Consider the following 17,503-nt stretch of genomic DNA (forward strand, 5'->3'; position numbering starts at 1 on the left):
GGTGGCTTTCACCATTCAATGACAGCTACAGCATGAGTGCATGTCCCATAAAGCCTAAAGTGGTTATTATTTGGCTTGTTATAGAATTTTTTTTTTGCTAACTCCTTATCTAATCAATCAAAAACAAACCAATTCTCATTTCCTTTTCTCTTTTTAATTGTATGCTGTTTGTTCTTGCAAATATTCCTTTCAGGGCCAATTTTAAGCTATTAATATGATATCATTGAAGGTAAGTTTTTTTAAATAAGTTTTTTATTGCGAAAATACTGTACAGAGGGGTTACAATTGCATGAGCAAGGTATGAGTACATTTCTTATCAAATATTGTTGCCTCCTACTTTGTTTTTCCCCCTACCATCCCTGCCCTCCTACCTCCACAACTACATCCACCCTTTCCCCACCCCCTTCCAGGCTCACCCCCCCACCAAAGTTGTAAAGTTCATTTTTCGACATAACGTCTTATACATCATCTCATTGTTGCAATGGGTCCACCTGTATCCCTATTTAAACAATTTGTTTTTGCCCTTCCCCTCCCCAAATTATACCAATATCAAATACAGTGAAAACAGGGGTTATACCATGGGGGAGGGACATACAAAGCAACAAAGTAATCATCTTATAAATATGTTAGAAACAATAGCTTAAAAAAACCACTCGTTGGGCTGGGAAGGTGGCTCAGTAGTAGAGCGCTTGCCTTGCATGCCTGAGGCCCTGGGTTTGATTCCTCAGCACCACATAAGCAAAAAGAAAAAAGCCGGAAGTGGCGCTGTGGCTCAAGTGGTAGAGCGCTAGCCTTGAGCTTGAAGAACTGAGGGACAGCGCCCAGGCCCAGAGTTCAGGCACCACGACCGGACCCAAAAACAACAACAACAACAAAAAAAACCACTCTTTTGCCTAACATCATCTTGTCTGAACTTTTCTGCTTGTCTCAGACATATACTAGTTATTGTAAATAAGGGAAACCATGGGACCTATTTGTCTTTGGGCCTGGCTTACTTCACTTAATATAATTTTTTCCAAGTCTTTCCATTTCCTAACAAATAGGGCAATGTCATTCTTTCTGATGGAGGCATAGAACTCCATTGTGTGTGTGTGTGTGTGTGTGTGTGTGTGTGTGTGTGTGTGTGTGTGTGTATATGTATATGCCACATTGTCTTGATCCATTCATCTATGCATTATATCTACCATATATACTATATCTACGGTACTGATACATAAGCTGCAAGTAATCTAACAAGTCTATTTTGGTATGTAGCAGAATTAGGAAGTGACACATATAAAAATTTTGATATTTTCTTGACTTTAATATATTTTAAGGTTACATATTTAGTTTTTTAATAATTGTTTAATTATTTTAGTAATGCCACAATAGCTCACAAAGTTCCTTAAAGCTTAATAAGAGGATTTTCAAAATATACATTGAAGAGCTCTAGCCCTAGAATTCTGATTTAATAGGTCTGAAGCAAGGCCTAAGATTTTTGTATCTAACAGGTTTCCATGTTCTGCTGATGCTGTTTGGGTAACCAGATTTTGAGACCCTGAACATTGTTATCATAAGTGGCAACAGTATCTGCCTTTGAGATTGATGGTTCAAATTACGTTAAAATTTGGTCATATTTTTAATTTGCTGGGAATTTTTTATTGTTACTGAATACATCTTATCAATACTTATCCTTTGTAATTTTGTAATGCCCCAACTCTTTTTTTAACCAATTTTGTGATGTTTATATTAATGCATGTCCTAGTTTTTAAAAAACAAAACTATCTTTTTGTTCCTAACATTACCTGTGATTATAACTTTTTCTGTTCCATTGTGAAGCTTGAACTGAGGGCTTACCATTTGAACCACAGTGCTACTTCCAGTTTTCTGATGGTTACTTTGAGATAAGAGTCTCAAGGACTCTCCTGCTCCAGCTGGCTTTGAACTGGGATCCTGAGATTTCAGCTTCCTGAGTAGCAAGAGTTATAGTTATGAACTACCAGTGTTCAGTAGGGAACATTTTTTTTTAAATTATTGCACTCAATTTGCTTGTTTATTTAGGGCTGAATTTTCAATATTCATAACCAAAAAGAACATTCATAGTGTTTTTGCTAGTTTTTTTGTGTTCCTTCTTATGAAGTTTTGTTTTCAACACTATACTTACTTTCTAAAATTGATTTTAAAACTTCCCATCTGTTTCAATGAGCTGAAGTAGAATTTATTCTATATGGAAATTACCTGTTTCTTGAAAATGTGAGAAGTCTCGTTGGAAGAAACATCTGGTTTAGCAATATTTTAGAGGAAATTCTTTGAAATATTTAAAATTTCTCCTAGGCAGCTTTTCCATTTACACTATAGCCATTGGATTTACTTTGAGTACATCTTATTTTCCCATATAAGTTATCATTTCATCATTATTTTCAAAAATTTATAAACCTCTGAATCTGCTCTTATTTTCTCTTTCTTCCTGCTAAAAATGTACCTTTTTTCCTCCTTTGACTGGATTTGCTATTTTGTGGATTTTGTATTTTGGTACTTAACATATCTGATCCTAGAGTTGCTGTATAATTCTACTTACATTTTTTCCACTAAATAAAATGTGTGTTTCATTGATAACTTTCCATTTGGGACAGGGGTTTTATGAGAGGAATGAAATCACTAATGAGGAATAGTGTCCATTAAAAAAGAAAAGTCATGCCTTGCCGTAGCATTTGAGAGGATGATAGTACAAGGCTCAGGCATGGCTTCCTTATTTCTCTGGTTGAAGGATAAGTGTTTTCTGCCTTGGGCTAGTGCAGTGCCTGTGGGCTAGCTTGTGAGCAGGGCTCCCATGGAATTAACAGGACTAAGATCTTAAAACTTGATGTGAACTGGTACTATAAACATGTAGTATTCTGCTTTTGTGAGGCAACATGTGTTTCCAGCTGCTGGTAATGCCAAAAGACTCATTCTTACCACCTAGACAAATAAGGATCTACTATGAACAGGCTCACCACTACTACCTTACCATTAACAATAAGTATTTTTGCACCCTCTAGAAAATCAAATCCATTCAGGTCTCAGTAGTCTTATCTGACTAAATGGGAATGAAGAAGCTAGACAAAAATTAGAGCAATGCTGCCTTAAACTAAGTGCTATTTGTGGTGATTCTTAATATTAAGAATGGTTAGGATCTTTAGAGAGGATTCAATAGAATTTAATGAACAAGCAGTCAGATATTAGAGGGTAAAGAAACAGGGCATAACCCTTGAACTCAAGGAACTTGATAGGAATTTGAGCAAACAGAAAGGTAAGCAGTTAGTAATAATAACTTTTTCATAATTAAGGTGAAAACCACTGTTTTAAACCATTTAAAGTGGTATTTCAGAAGTGTTCACGATCTTACTATTTAGTTATACAGTGCTTTTATCACTCCCCAAAAGAAAACATTGTACCCTTGCAGAGTTAGTGCTTATTGCCGCCTTCATGCCCTGAAAACTGCTTATCTGCTTTCTGTCTCTATGGATTTAAGTTTAGTTGGATTTTGATTCCACACAAAGAATTGTACTTGGAGCAAAAGACAAGAGGTCAAATCCCTTGAACTAGCTGGGTGAAATTGAACTAGACAGCTTGCCTTTTTGAAGTTCAGGTGCTTTATCTATCAGCTATAAATAATAATATGTGATTTTTTTCTGAAGGCATAGGACAAGACCAGATGATCCATAAAGGTTGCCTTGAGCTCTAAGTTTTATGATTATGTCATTTCATACTATTTTTGAAAACCATTAATTGATGCTTTGCAGTATACTAACTGCAAAGCAGTATACCATACTTGTTTGTAACCTTAGTGATTGAACGCTAGCAGGATATCCCAGGCCTATATTTAAAGCACAATATTATAGTACTTACATGTGTTCCCAAAGCATAGTAAAGAAATAAAATAGAAAAGAAATGCACGAATGTGGTCAGCAATGTGTCTGAAAGCACTACTTATTTGTATCATTAAGCTTTGCATCAGTCATACCCTGATCGAACGAAAAAAGAAAGCTTGCCATTTTCCCATATATTTTCATATTATTAAAAAATAACTTATAGGCTTTCTCAACTACTGATTTATGTTTTAATCTCTTTTTTGGCTCCTAAATGATAATTCCTATTAACATACCAAAGAGAATTATCTGAAGAAAATAATTTTATGATATAACCAAGTTAGTATCAGAGAATATCAACTAGAGACATCTAAATGACAAAGGAAATAACCTATGGGAGGAAATCTACTTGTCTTAGTTCTATCATGTTGGTCAGATACTGACTTGCTGGCTAGTTTGCATGCACTGGTAATGCTGCACTGGTCATTGGTTCAAAAGTGCTCATTTCTTCCTTTCATCCCATTTTCCTTACTTTCACAATTATGGGACTTCCAAAGATGGCAGAAGAGAAAATTCATGGATTGTCCACATCTCCCAAAGTTTTATTTACTGACAAGAGTCCTTTAGATTAGTTTGGGGGGCTAAATCATGACTGATAGTTGATCCTTTCAACATAAAACTTTGAAGGATTTCATAAAGATTAGGTAAATAGGAAGAAAGCCATTCTGGTAACTGTGTTAAAGGAAATACTTGTCCATAAACAAAGGAGAACTTATAAATTCCTTCTGCCTTTTAGCCTTCTATTTTCCTTTCTCTTGTCTTCCTCACTTCTTAGTTACATCCTTCATTCTCCTTCCATTTCCTACTATCTGCAAAGTTTTAATGATAGGCAGTCATACTGTAATGGAACAGCCCATTCTACAAGAGAAACTTCGTATCCCCTCTCCATATTCTGCATGATCAGGTTCGAGGGGCCTGGTAGTTTAGTCTGCATCTTCTCAGTTGCTTGGGATCTTGTATAGCTTCAAGTTATGAGGCACTTTCCATGAAATTAAATTAGCGTAAAACTCTTGGGTCATTAGTTCTGCCAAAACTGAGCATTGCAAAGAGCCTAACTCTTCTTCGTGAAGAGAAAGCTGTTGTAAAAGCCTGGCTATTCATTAAGATCCATGTAAAGAGGCAAAGGGAGCCTCAATTTAAAGTAAGCTGAGTACTTGAAGAAAATGTGCTTGCAGCACATTGCTGCAGGATGAATTGTCCTTGCTCACTAGCAGCTGTGTGGGATTTGCTGTTTCTTCCATGTTTTATGTGATGATAGTGCATGCCGGCTCTTAGCCTCCAACACTGATTGCTATTCAGGGACAGGGATTCTGGAGCTGCTCCAATCATGTGGAATCTATTTTGGAGCCGTCATGTCACACTTGAACTCTAAAATATGCCTATCGGTGAAAGGTTCTATTTGTCTTTCTCTTTACTCAGACTCACATAGAAACAGAGCTCCGTCCTCACATCATAGGACTTTTCTTCTGCTCCACAATCCACTTTGCATCCTCAGTGTAACAGAAACAGCAACCATTTTGAAAACTTCCTGATATAGAGACTGGTTTGTCCTTAGTGTATTGATCTCAGCCTTCTACACATAACTTGCCCTGCTCTGAATTCTACTCTTTGCTACAAATCTTCCACACTATATTTACAATGCTTTTCTTCTGCTTCGAGCACAGCACACAGTTAGGTCCTGTTCAGAGGATACACAGCTGTGGCTGCTTCTCCGTGGGAGAAACTCCTTCACTGAGCAGGACAGCTTGTAAGGGCTGTCAGACAGAACATGGAGATGACACTTCTCAATCAAAGAATCATGCAGAGAGGCTGGAGAGAAGATGAAGAGCAAAGAGAAAGAGGAAAAATGTTCTTGAATGTGAAGAAGAACTCATACTTGGAGAAAGAAAGAAAAAAAGAAAGACAGAAAGAAAGAAAGAAAGAAAGAAAGAAAGACAGAAAGAAAGAAAGAAAGAAAGACAGAAAGAAAGAAAGAAAGAAAGAAAGAAAGAAAGAAAGAAAGAAAGAAAGAAAGAAAGAAAGAAAGAAAGAAAAACAGTCACAGACAGGCCTAGAGGGCCAACATTAAAAGGCCTGGAGGGGTAGAGGGCAAAATTCTTCTCTAGAAAGAGGAATATAAGCAACACTTTGAATCTTTTTAAAGTTTCAGACCATGCTGTGGTTCATTTTGTCTAATTTTTGCTTTTGCTTTTTACAGGAAGGTTTTCCCTTGCAACCCAGGCTGTCCTCAAATTTATTATTCTCATGCCTTAACCGCCAGAGTTCTGGGATTATAGGCTGCACCACCGTACTCCATCCATGATGAAGTTTTCTTTGTAACTCAATGTGAAAATGAAAATGGCGTCCTGCAATTTTGTTTCAAGCAAATATGTTTTGAATTCAGAAGATCATTTGAGAACGCTTGTTGATATCCTATTTTTCCTCTGAGTTCATTTCCCTCCTGTGCTCAGTACTGAGCCAAGAAGGCTGTTCAGACTTTCTGGCTGCTCCATTTTGAGATTTAAGTCTGATAAAGTTGTCTAGGCTAATGCATTATAATCTTCGTTCTCGGGGAAGGTAGAAGAGAAGAAGAAAGAAACATTCCTGAAGCTCCTCAAGAATGAGTAACTACTTTGGAAGGCAGGCTCACTTTGCTGGAAGGCCCCTGAGTCTTTAAACACGGAGGCTTTTGAAGGGAGACCCCCATATGTGATGTGGCATGATTGACAAGAAATTTGTTGGAGATGACTGAGAGGCCCTCATTAGGCTAGGTCTACTCACCATCTGGGCTTGCGTTTTGATAATGGGGTCAGGCTCTCTTCTGGTCTATGCATTGAAGAGCGGAGTATAATTTGTTAGTGATTGTGGCTAAAATGCAAACATTTTTTAGTCACATTCACAGGAATTTGAAGCTAACCGCAGTCTGGGGGCACAGCACTGAGAAAACGCTTTCCAGCTGCACTACTGCACTTGGTGACCTGGTTGGGAAGCTTGCTCACAAGGCTGCCAGTCTCACTCGGGCTGGACGTGTGCCATTGGAAACAGAAGTGCAACTTTATCACTTGACTTCAAGGAAAAAGGTTCTCAGCCACATATGGAGACAATACACAGGAAGGATCCCACGGTGTGAGAAGCTCCCTTTTCAAGGTGGGGAGCTGTGAGGGACTGCCCCACCATGCTTAAGAGAAGAGCCAGCAGAAGGGAACACAACAGCTAGGATGACTTTTTTTTTTTCTTGCAAGAACCTTTAGTTGATTTCGCCCTGTCACAAATGAAAGTTAGGGGCTTTATTTTTGCCCAGGGGAAACAAGTTAAGTCCAAGTGCTCACCCCACAAAGCAGAGGAAACAAGTTAAGTCCAAGTGCTCACCCCACAAAGCAGCACCGTTATTCCCTGGGTTGCGGTAATCACTCTCTGGACATTTTTTAGGGCACACTGTCCTGTGTACACAGAAGGGTCCCCACTGTTTGTGCTTGTTCTGAACAAGCAACCTCTTCAAAGACTGCTGGAATCTGAAGTGTAGTTTTAATTGTGACTTTGAATTTAGCTCTTTACGTGAGATGGTTTAGGAGGTTTGGGTTGGCATTTTGGAAGCTACAGCTCAGCTTAACAGACAATCTGGGGGCTCTGAGTTTCCTTGTGGTCTTCATAGGAGCAAAACTCAAGGACAAGGTTAGTTTACAACCTATTTGCCAATGATAATTTTTAAAAGTAAGTATATAGGGTTTTTTAGACTCTGTGTGAGAGTGAATCACAGCCTGGAAAGGTTCATACTTTTATGAACTTCACCAAGGTCAACAGAGTAGTTCCTTGCTCTGAAAACTAAGATAAACACCACTGCTCATAGACTACAGCTGCAAACCCACATTTATAACAGGAGGAAATAGTGTTTTTTGATTTTTTTTTTGCCAGTTGTGGGGCTTGAACTCAGGGCCTGGGAATTGTTCCTGAGCTTTTCTGCTCAAGGTTAGTGTTCTACTACTTTGAGCTATAGCTCCAGTTTCATTTTTGTTTTTGTTTTTTCCTAATTGGCAGTAAGCATGTCATGAACTTTCTGCTTGGGCTGGCTTTGAATTGCAATCCTCAGATTTTGGCCTCCTGAGTAGTTAGGATTATAGGCAGGACATTAGTGACTGGCTTGTTCATTTTTTTATTTTATGCTTCTAAGCATATGAGAAACCATCAACTATAAAAATAACTTAGAAGCAGGAAGTCACCAATACATATATTTTAAAGAAAGAAAGGGAAGTTTAAGAAACACAAGCACAGCAATGTGGATGTAGGAGAGGAAATAGAGTAATTGGTTGAACCAACCTTTATCAGAGCCCCATAATGGTTTTAATACCTAAAAAAGGCCACATCTTCATTATTATTAGGAAACAGCTGAAATTGTTTTTAAAGATTCGGCTACAACAATTTTTGGGGCACTGCTGTGTAGAAGTGAATATTGTAACATGTTACAAAAGCCCAACTTAATGGCCTATTAATTTTATTTAGGTATATAAATGCAATAAAATAACAATAGCATTTCAAAGGATAAACAAACATACTTTGTACACAGGAAAACAACGTAGGAAATGCAGTTTGAATATGAATTTGTTGAAAAGCAGGCAACAAAATAATAAATAGCTGGGTATGTCCTGTTTATTTCTTTTTTAACAATCTTTGATAATCTACTTTCTTTTTTGATATTCTTCATTTTTTCTTTCAATATTCTGTAGATAATGATTATCATCTAATAGCTCCACAATAATTGTGGGTTGCTCTTGTATTTTGACTATGAAGAATACACGGTTCCTTTAGGTTTAGAAATAATTGAAAACTTACTTTTTAAAGAATTTCTACAATCTTTCAAATGGATTTGAACAGGATAAACTATGTATAATTCTGTAGCTTTTTAAAAATATGAAAATACTAGGCTAAAGGAATAATGGAAGTAAAAACGAATATAAAAGTATAGAAAATTTAACAGTGTTAAATTTTGAAGGTGATCATAATATTTCTCTGAGACTCCAGAAAACTATGTTCAAAATATCAGTGCTTGACTGTGAACTATCCGGGAAAGCACCTTGTTCATTGAAGCCTTCAAGAGGGTCTTCTTTTGTGACTTTCTTTAGCACAGGTTTAGATGAAGGAGAAGCAGCGCCATAACATCTTCACAGTATATTCTAGGATGGTTGTCACAGAAAGAGTTTGTAGACAGGACTACCTGTTGAACAGCTCCAGGGAGGTTGTTTATGTCATTGTCTGTGTGAAGGACTGCATTCTGCTGTCATACTTCGTGGCCCTATTGATGGCGTTCACTTAATCAAACCGAGGTCATCTAATTAATGTTGGGTAAAATAATTCTAAAGGGACCAGTGTTATTCAAATCTCCAGTGAAGTGAATTTGTCCAAGGTTAAGAAGATGAGTCACACATCTGTCAGGAAATTCTTCCTGAATATTATTCTTTATTACTAAACTTTTGATACATGTTGGAAAGTTGGAGATGTTTTTACGTCACTCATGAGGCCAAGTGAGATAGGTTTAAAGGAATACTCCTGGGCTCAATGTGTCCAACTCCAGATTGAAGATTAAGAAAAATATTCTATTGCTTTAAATGTGACTCATTTTGTGGAAAATGAGATATTTCAGGAAATTTGAGTCAGGCAAGTTTCCCTCTGTCTGCCTCATATTAAACATTTCCTAACTTAAAACATGTTCATTTCTTGACCTGGGTAAAGCCATTTTTTAAGTTCTAAAAGTTGAAAGTCAAAGATCTGGACTGAGAGTAGAGTATAAATAGAGTATGAAATGTTTATTTATTCATTTTGATTATCTTTTTTTTTTTGTGGTGCTAGAGATCAAACTCAAGACGCTGTACAGGCTAGTGAAGTACTCTACTACGAAGTTATATTTCCAGCCCCAAGTGTGTGAGATCTTTATATCACACTGGTGTGTGTGTGTGTGTGTGTGTGTGTGTGTGTGTGTGTGTGTGTGTGTGTGTGTGTATGAGTGTTTGTGTGTGTGTATGAGTGTTTGTGTGTGTGTGTGTGTATGAGTGTGTGTGTGTGTGTGTGTGTGTGTGTGTGTGTGTGTGTGTGTAAGAAAGAAAGAGAGAGAGAGGGAGATATCTTTACATCATACAGGCTGTATAATGGAAGTGGTGGTATAGTTCAAGAGGTAGAGTGCTAGCCTTGAGCTGAAGAGCTGAGAGACTGTGCTCAGGCCCAGAGTTCAAGCCCCATGACCAACAAAAAAAAAACAAAACATACTGGCTGTATACTGACCCAGTCTCTCACAACTCTAAGCCTCAGTTACCACAGCTGTAAAATGGATAATAATGTATAGTTTGGAGGATTATTATATTTATTTTGAGCATATACAAAGTTGCTGCCAAATTACAGTGTATAATAATTTATATACTAGCTTTGTGTTTTTAAGGAAAACAAGGTGGTGTGTATGAAAATAAGAAATAATGTGCCATTATTATTACAGAAACAATTCTGTACCCAGTGTCACTTGCCCTACCTGGTCTTGTTCCCTTATTAACTCATCACAGTGATAGTTATTGGTATGCATGCTGTGCTATGGCATGACACTAGGAAGGGTCTTAAAAGGTCATGAGCAAATGGGCTGGACAGATAATTGTCACAGCCTGTGCTCACATAGAGAAATGCCAACTCAGCACATTGGCAAAATACTCTATTGTCTCTGTATCCTTGAGCCTCCCCCCTGACCATATTTTCCTGGATTAAACTTGATTTTAAAAAATATCAAGACCTTTTTATGGGAATCTAATTGTTTATATAGAGCTATCCCAATGTAAAATGCTTCTTTTGAGACCAGAGCATCAAAAGCTCCTAAAATTATTTTTAACACATGAGGCGCTTAGTGCAATTTGGGATTCAGATTAGAATGAACTACCACAGCCTCTGAGGATGGCATGATTTCCCATGGTTCCTTGGGGGGGTCTCATCTGAAATAGAATTGGAGGGAAAGGCAATGTGATTGACAAGGACAGATGATGTGAGCTCAGGCATCCCGCTGAGAGGGCTCACTTAGGATTCCAAATGAAAGTCAGCCACAGCCTCATGCTGGTTTATGCTGCCCTGATAGAGACACTGAGTCAAGTCTGTGCTAAGTACATAACATGTACAGATTAGCAAATACAAAGGTTGAGGGGCTCAGTGCATCCTCTGTGGTTCAGAAACAAGCTCACGTAGTTGTGTTAAGGAGGAAATTGACTGAGAGCTTACATGAAGCTTCAAAATATATTTCCTAAGGTTTCCTACTAATTTCTAAGCTTTTTTCCTGCCGTTGTTACCAAATTCCTTGCATTGTAATGTATGATTGCATTCAGAGTGCACTTATTACCCTTGAAATCTCCTTTGAAGCCTTGAATAAGGTACACTTTTAGTTAGTGATGATTTTGTTTTCTTACATGCACTGAATTAAATGCTCTACTTTTTCTAGTAAATATTAATATATCAAATTCATAAAAACTGAGGTCTCTAAGATGTGAAATCCTCAAAACAAACATCGCAATAATAGATCCTTAATTGCTATGACTGATTCGTACACAGATGAGTAAGTTATAACTCCTGTTCTTGCAAAGTTCTAGCTGCTAATAGACTATTGATAGAAGATTACAACCCAAGATAGAATAGGATTTATTTTATATGAGTGTATAGTTTTATAGCTTTGCACATAATGCACATTCTTTATATTCTATAAAAGTTTAACATGTTAAGGAATAGAGAATATAAATGAAAAATATGGATGATCAATAAAATCATCTTTTATTGTGTCCAGAACTTTGGGCCTTGAGTACTCACTCAGATGTTTTTTGTTTTTGATTTTTTTGGTTCATGGATAATACTCTATCAAGTAAACCACACCTCCACTTCTTTTTTTTTTTTTTAATTGTATTTTATTTTATTTGAGAACATACTGTACAGAGGGGCTACAATTACATGGGCAGGATAATGCATACATTTCTTACCAAGCATTGCAGCCTCCTCCTTTGTTTACCCTTCACTTCCCTTCCCCGCCTCCCCCCTCCCCCCACCCAATTATACCCCCCTCCCCCCCCACACCGACATTGTAAAGCTGGTTTTGACATGACATTTTGTACTTCTCATTGTTGCAACAGGTCCACCTGAATCCTTAAATGACTTGTTTGTCCCCATCTCCTCCACATGTTATACTGACATCAAATATAGTGAAAGCGGGGGTTACACTGTGGGGGAGGGACATACAAAGCAACAAAGAAATAATCTTATAAATGCGTTAGAAACACATGCATGAAAGAAACGAAACATTAAAATACATATTTAAGGGTTCATTTTCCTAACATCACATTATCTGACCTTTTCCGCTTGACTCATACCTATACTAGATATTGTAAATAAGGGAAACCATGGGATCTATGCTTCTTTGGGCCTGGCTTACTTCACTTAATATAATTTTTTCCAAACCTTTCCATTTCCTAACAAATGGGGAAATGTCATTCTTTCTGATGGAGGCATAGAATTCCACACCTCCACTTCTGAGTTTTTGCTTATTAATTGCTGATGAGACCCTGAGATTAGTATGCCTGGGCTGGTTTCAAACCTCAACTCTTAGATCTCAAGACTCTGAGGAGCTAGGATTATAGGCATGAACCACTGGTGCTTGGCTTAAAACAGCTCTTAAGTATGAACTCTGAGCAAGTGCTCACATTATTGATATTGTGTTTTCATCCAAGAATATGACAATCTATCAAGTAAATATCATGGGACTGAGAAAAATCTATTTGCTACTTTCATAACTTTTTCAGTAACAATGGAGACAGATTGATTGGCTCCTAATGTTTTTAATCTATTACCCAATCATATATGCCTCTTCCATAAAGAAAAATGGTGCTATATAGGATGAAATCATGTGCAATGTTGTCGTAGCTTTTTTTCCCCTTGTTTACCTATGCTAAACATATGGGCCTCTTATCTCAAGTATATTCTTAAGTTGGGGTCATTGCTGAGCCAAAGTTGACATCAGTTTTTCTAATGAATAGAGTCAGATAATACTTCTCTCTACTCTCTGTCTTACCACCAATGCATCTATTTGCATTCATAAATTCACATTCATAAATTTACATGGAAGTCAAAGGCAAAAATAAGTTAGTAAGATACAGATAGGCCTGATTTATAATAGTTTGACTTACACTTTTAAAATTTGATGATACAAAGCATGATTGAGATGATGAAATGTGTTCAGTAGAACTGAATTTTGGATTTTGACCTTTTCTCAAGTCACCAATAGGTAGCATGGTATTACTTTTTGATGGTGGGCAGAGGCAATGAGCTGCAGCTACCACTTAGCCACACAGTCAGGAGGGGGCAACTACCAATACCCTACAGTGTGCTGTGCTGACAGCAAGCTATACTGTTGTGTATATTAGGAAATGCATTTTCAAGTTAGGACATTTTCAACTTATAATGAGTTTATTAGCATGAGACTCCATTTTAGGAAAGGAGCCTTACCACAGGGTAAAAGATAAGAATATAAAGCTGGAAAAGATTCATTTTAAGAGAGACAATGTGGCTCTGGGGAAAGAAGGCTCACTCATAAATCTAATAGAAGGCTGGGCTTCCTAAATTCCTACTTAAGTCAGGAAATAGTATGCTGATGAAATAGAGGATGGACCTGACACCAATTATATATAGACACTCAGAGCACTCACACAAATTGTGAAACACTTAAAAGAAGCACCCAACTATGGGCCTCTTTGTAGTTAATCTAACAAGAATGTGGGAACTTTTCTTATTCTTCCAACAAACGGTTTGTTGGGAACCCAAAACAACTAGGATGTTGGTGCCAGGAGTCATTGTAAGGACATCTTTTCAGACACTGAAGCTAAGGGCAGAATGGTTGCTGGGCTACCTTGACTGTGGCATGCGAGAGTCCTAGTTCTATCACTCCTTGGCTACCACAGGAAAGGGTAGCCAAGGAGGGAGATGACAAGGCAGGCTCACCATGGAGGTCTCAAGGTAGAAGACCCTAGGGCTGCTTGGATATATTTCTCACACCACCCACAAAATGCCGTGTGGACTTTTCAAGATTCTCTTAGTGAGTTAGGATGTTTTTGCTGTCTTCAATAATGTTTAACTTTCTCTCTGCATCAACATGGATAATTCTCAAAAACAAAATGTCGAGTGAAAAAAGCAGATTGCAAAAGGATAAGTACAATATGCCGCCACTTATATATATGTTTTAAAATACATGAAACATTGGAATACATTTTTGGAAGCATATATATATATATATATATATATATGTATAGTGACATTTAAAAAAATTTAAAAACATGGACAAGGAGGAATACAAATGACTGTATTCTCTCTAAGGAGACTACCTCTAAAAGAAAAATATCATGGCAGGATATTCTCCCCAGAATGTTTTGGAAGCAAATATAAAATAATTTTAATACTTGTTATATCTGGACAGCATTTTTCCTTGTAAACTGGGCATACTTGTTTATGTTGAGACATTTGCATACATAAGCTGATAAGACCAGGAACATTTAGTCAACACTTATAACTTGGTTATATGTAAGAGAAAAGGTTCAAATTATCCAAAGTATCTACTTTCCTTGATGTTAAGATACAAGTAAATTTCGGTACTATAGTTCATCTGGGTTTAAGTTATATACAAAAGTTATGTTTAATTGTTGTGAAGGTGATATTTTTCATTATCTATGCTTAGCTACAAGCAGCTGAGAACATTATGTTCAACTTCTGAAAGCTTTATCTTTGGGATAAGACCAAGTATGAAAGTCTTCCAACTCCAAAAATGATAATGCATAGAAACATTCTGATTGAGTAAAGAAGTAATGTAGGCAGAAACTTTATATGTAATTTTAAGGATAGTCTGCTCAACCATGAATGCTATAATCTGTTTCTCCATTTGTGCTAAGCTATTTGTCTCTATGCATGTTTGCTATCTCTTGAACACAAGTTTTTGATTTTAGATTCCTTTGTATCAACTAAATAGATCAGAGAAATAGAATCCAAAATACATGTTTCCATGACTTCAAAGAAAATCCAAATGTTTTAAATATTCTATTTTTAGTATTTGTCTTTCTTTCCTTCAAATAAAAAGTATTATGGAATAGAAATCAGTGACATTTTATTAAGTAATGGGAGAAAATTGTAAGAGTGGGAAGAAAAAATTCCATTTTGCTTTTATTCCAAAGAATGAGAGTAGAAGTCAAGTGAGCACTGTATGGATTTGAGGAGAAAACAGCATTTTACCTTGATAAGTATGTATATGTGTTTGGGGAGGACTTTGCAGGGAAACCTTAAAAATCAAACATTTGGTTTCTGCTAAGAGGATTGCTAAGCTATGGAACCAACCCAGATGCCCCTCAGTAGATGAATGGATCAAGAAAATGTGGCATATATGCACACAATGGAATTCTATGCCTCCAGCAGAAAGAATGAAATTGCCCCATTTGCTAAGAAATGGAAAGACTTGGAAAAAATTATATTAAGTGAGGTAATCCAGGCCCAAAGAAACATAGGTCCCATGGTTTCCCTTATTTGCAATAACTAGTATATGTCTGAGACAAGCAGAAAAGGTCAGATAAGTTGATGTTAGGTGAAATGAACCCCAAGATAAGTATTCAAGTGTTTTTCTTTCATACAATGGTTTCTAACCTATTTATAAGATGATTTCTTTGTTTCTTTGTATGTCCCTCCCCCATGGTATAACCCCTACTCTCACTGTATTTGATGTTGGTATAATTTGTGGAGGGGAAGGGCAAAAACAAATTGTTTAAATAGGGATACAGGTGGACCCATTGCAACAATGAGAATGTACAAGTCGTTATGTAGAAAAATTAATTTACAACTTTGGCTGGGAGTGGGGGATTGGGGGTAGGGGGAAGGAGGGGGGAGGGGAGATAGGAAGGGATTGGAAAGGATGGGAAGGGGAAAAACAAAGGAGGAGGCAACAATGCTTGATAAGAAATGTACTCATCTTTCCCATGTAATTGTAACCCCTCTGTAAGGTATTTTCATAATTAAAAAAAAAGAGGATATGAAAATCCCTCTAGTGGTCCTGAGGGAAGACACCCATTGTTCTATATCCAGTCTGTCCAAGTCTTTCCATTCGCCTACACGCCCTTTCTGTGTATCTTCACTCTACATACACCTGCTCTTACTTTCCCCTTTCACCTTTTTGGCTGACTACTATGCACTCTTGCATACAAACACATGGAGGGTCATGGTCATTGTACTCTCTCTGGTGTTGCTAATAAAATTTCATGAATATACTTTGTTCTTCCAAGGAGACTGTCAAGACCCTTGGTATGTTGGGTCTGTGGCTCCACGGAGTTTGCCACTGAGCAAATATCATGTATGCTCAGTATGCTAGAGTTTAGTGCTGTACCATGGATGCTTAAAAACCTTAGACTTTTCAACAAATTGAAAATTTCTCACTTTCTCACTTAAATGAAGCATGATAACATTTAATTTACTTTGGGGACATTATTTGCTTTTTGGGAGACCCACATTTTATACAATTAAGGTTAGGGAAACACTCAGAAGGTCACATATGACTTACGCAGTACTGATAATAACACAGGGCTGACTGAAAGCTTCTCAGTTATAATGAATATGAAGGAATTAAAAGGTTTTGCTTTTGATTTTTTTTGACTTAAATCATTGATTTCTCTTTTCCAGTTAGAACGATGGAGCTTACTGAGGAGACGAAAAAGAAGGTTCATACTGTGCCAGAAAACCTTAAGGAAAAGGAAAGGAATATCATTGAGCTGAAAATAAAGTCCTTGAGAAAGAAATGTGCCCAAAAGATATTTTGAAAAGCAAGGAGGAAGCTCATCTATTAAAAAAAAGTGAAGCACTATCACAAGAAGCATAATGAAATGCACAGAACTGAGATCCAAGTGGCTAGAATGGACAGAAAAGTGGGCTTCTATGTACTTGCAGAATCCAAGTTGGCATTTGTCATCAGAATCAGAGGTATCAATGGTGTAAGTCAGAAGGTCCATGAGGTGTTATAGCACCTTCACTTTTGCTAGATCTTCAATGTCACCTTTTCTAAGCTCTATGCGGCTTCAATCAATATGCTAAGGATTGTGGAACGATACCTATATTACATGAGATCCAAACCTGAAGTCAGTAAATGAGCTAATGTGCAAGCATAGTTATGGAGAAATTAATAAGAAGCTAATTGCCTTAACAGATAACCCTTTGATTGCTCAATCTCTTGGTAAATATGGCATCGTCTATATGGAGGATCTGATTCAGGAGATCTATACTGTATGTTTCAAGGAAGCAAATAACTTCCTACGGCCCTTTTAGAAGGTAGAGATGCTGGCAACAGGGAGGATCAGATCAATAGGCTTATTAGAATGAACTGAGATGTCTGCCTTGCTATTTTTGTAATCCAGTCTGCTAATAAACAGTGATGCTGGCAAAGAATAAATCATGTGTGATGATAAACAGCAATCTAAACATTCACACAGTGAAAACAAGGGGGAATATTCTTAGGAGAGGATTGCAAGGGCTTAATACCTATGTGCATAAGATCATATAAAATGATACTTATCGAAATGAACTCCAAGAAGTTGAAGAGGTTTTTTTCCTTCAAATTA

At 37.1% G+C, this 17,503-nt stretch overlaps 1 pseudogene; it reads left to right on the forward strand.

Moving 5' to 3' along the window:
* The first annotated feature begins 6,968 nt into the window (after positions 1 to 6,968).
* Positions 6,969 to 17,269, forward strand: LOC138834569 (large ribosomal subunit protein uL30 pseudogene; annotated as a pseudogene).
* Positions 17,270 to 17,503: the final 234 nt, after the last annotated feature.

The sequence above is a fragment of the Dipodomys merriami genome, unplaced genomic scaffold (genome assembly GCF_024711535.1).
Source record: "Dipodomys merriami isolate MVZ:Mamm:240054 unplaced genomic scaffold, mDipMer1.0.p SCAF_22, whole genome shotgun sequence".
In the NCBI taxonomy this organism is placed as follows: domain Eukaryota; kingdom Metazoa; phylum Chordata; class Mammalia; order Rodentia; family Heteromyidae; genus Dipodomys; species Dipodomys merriami.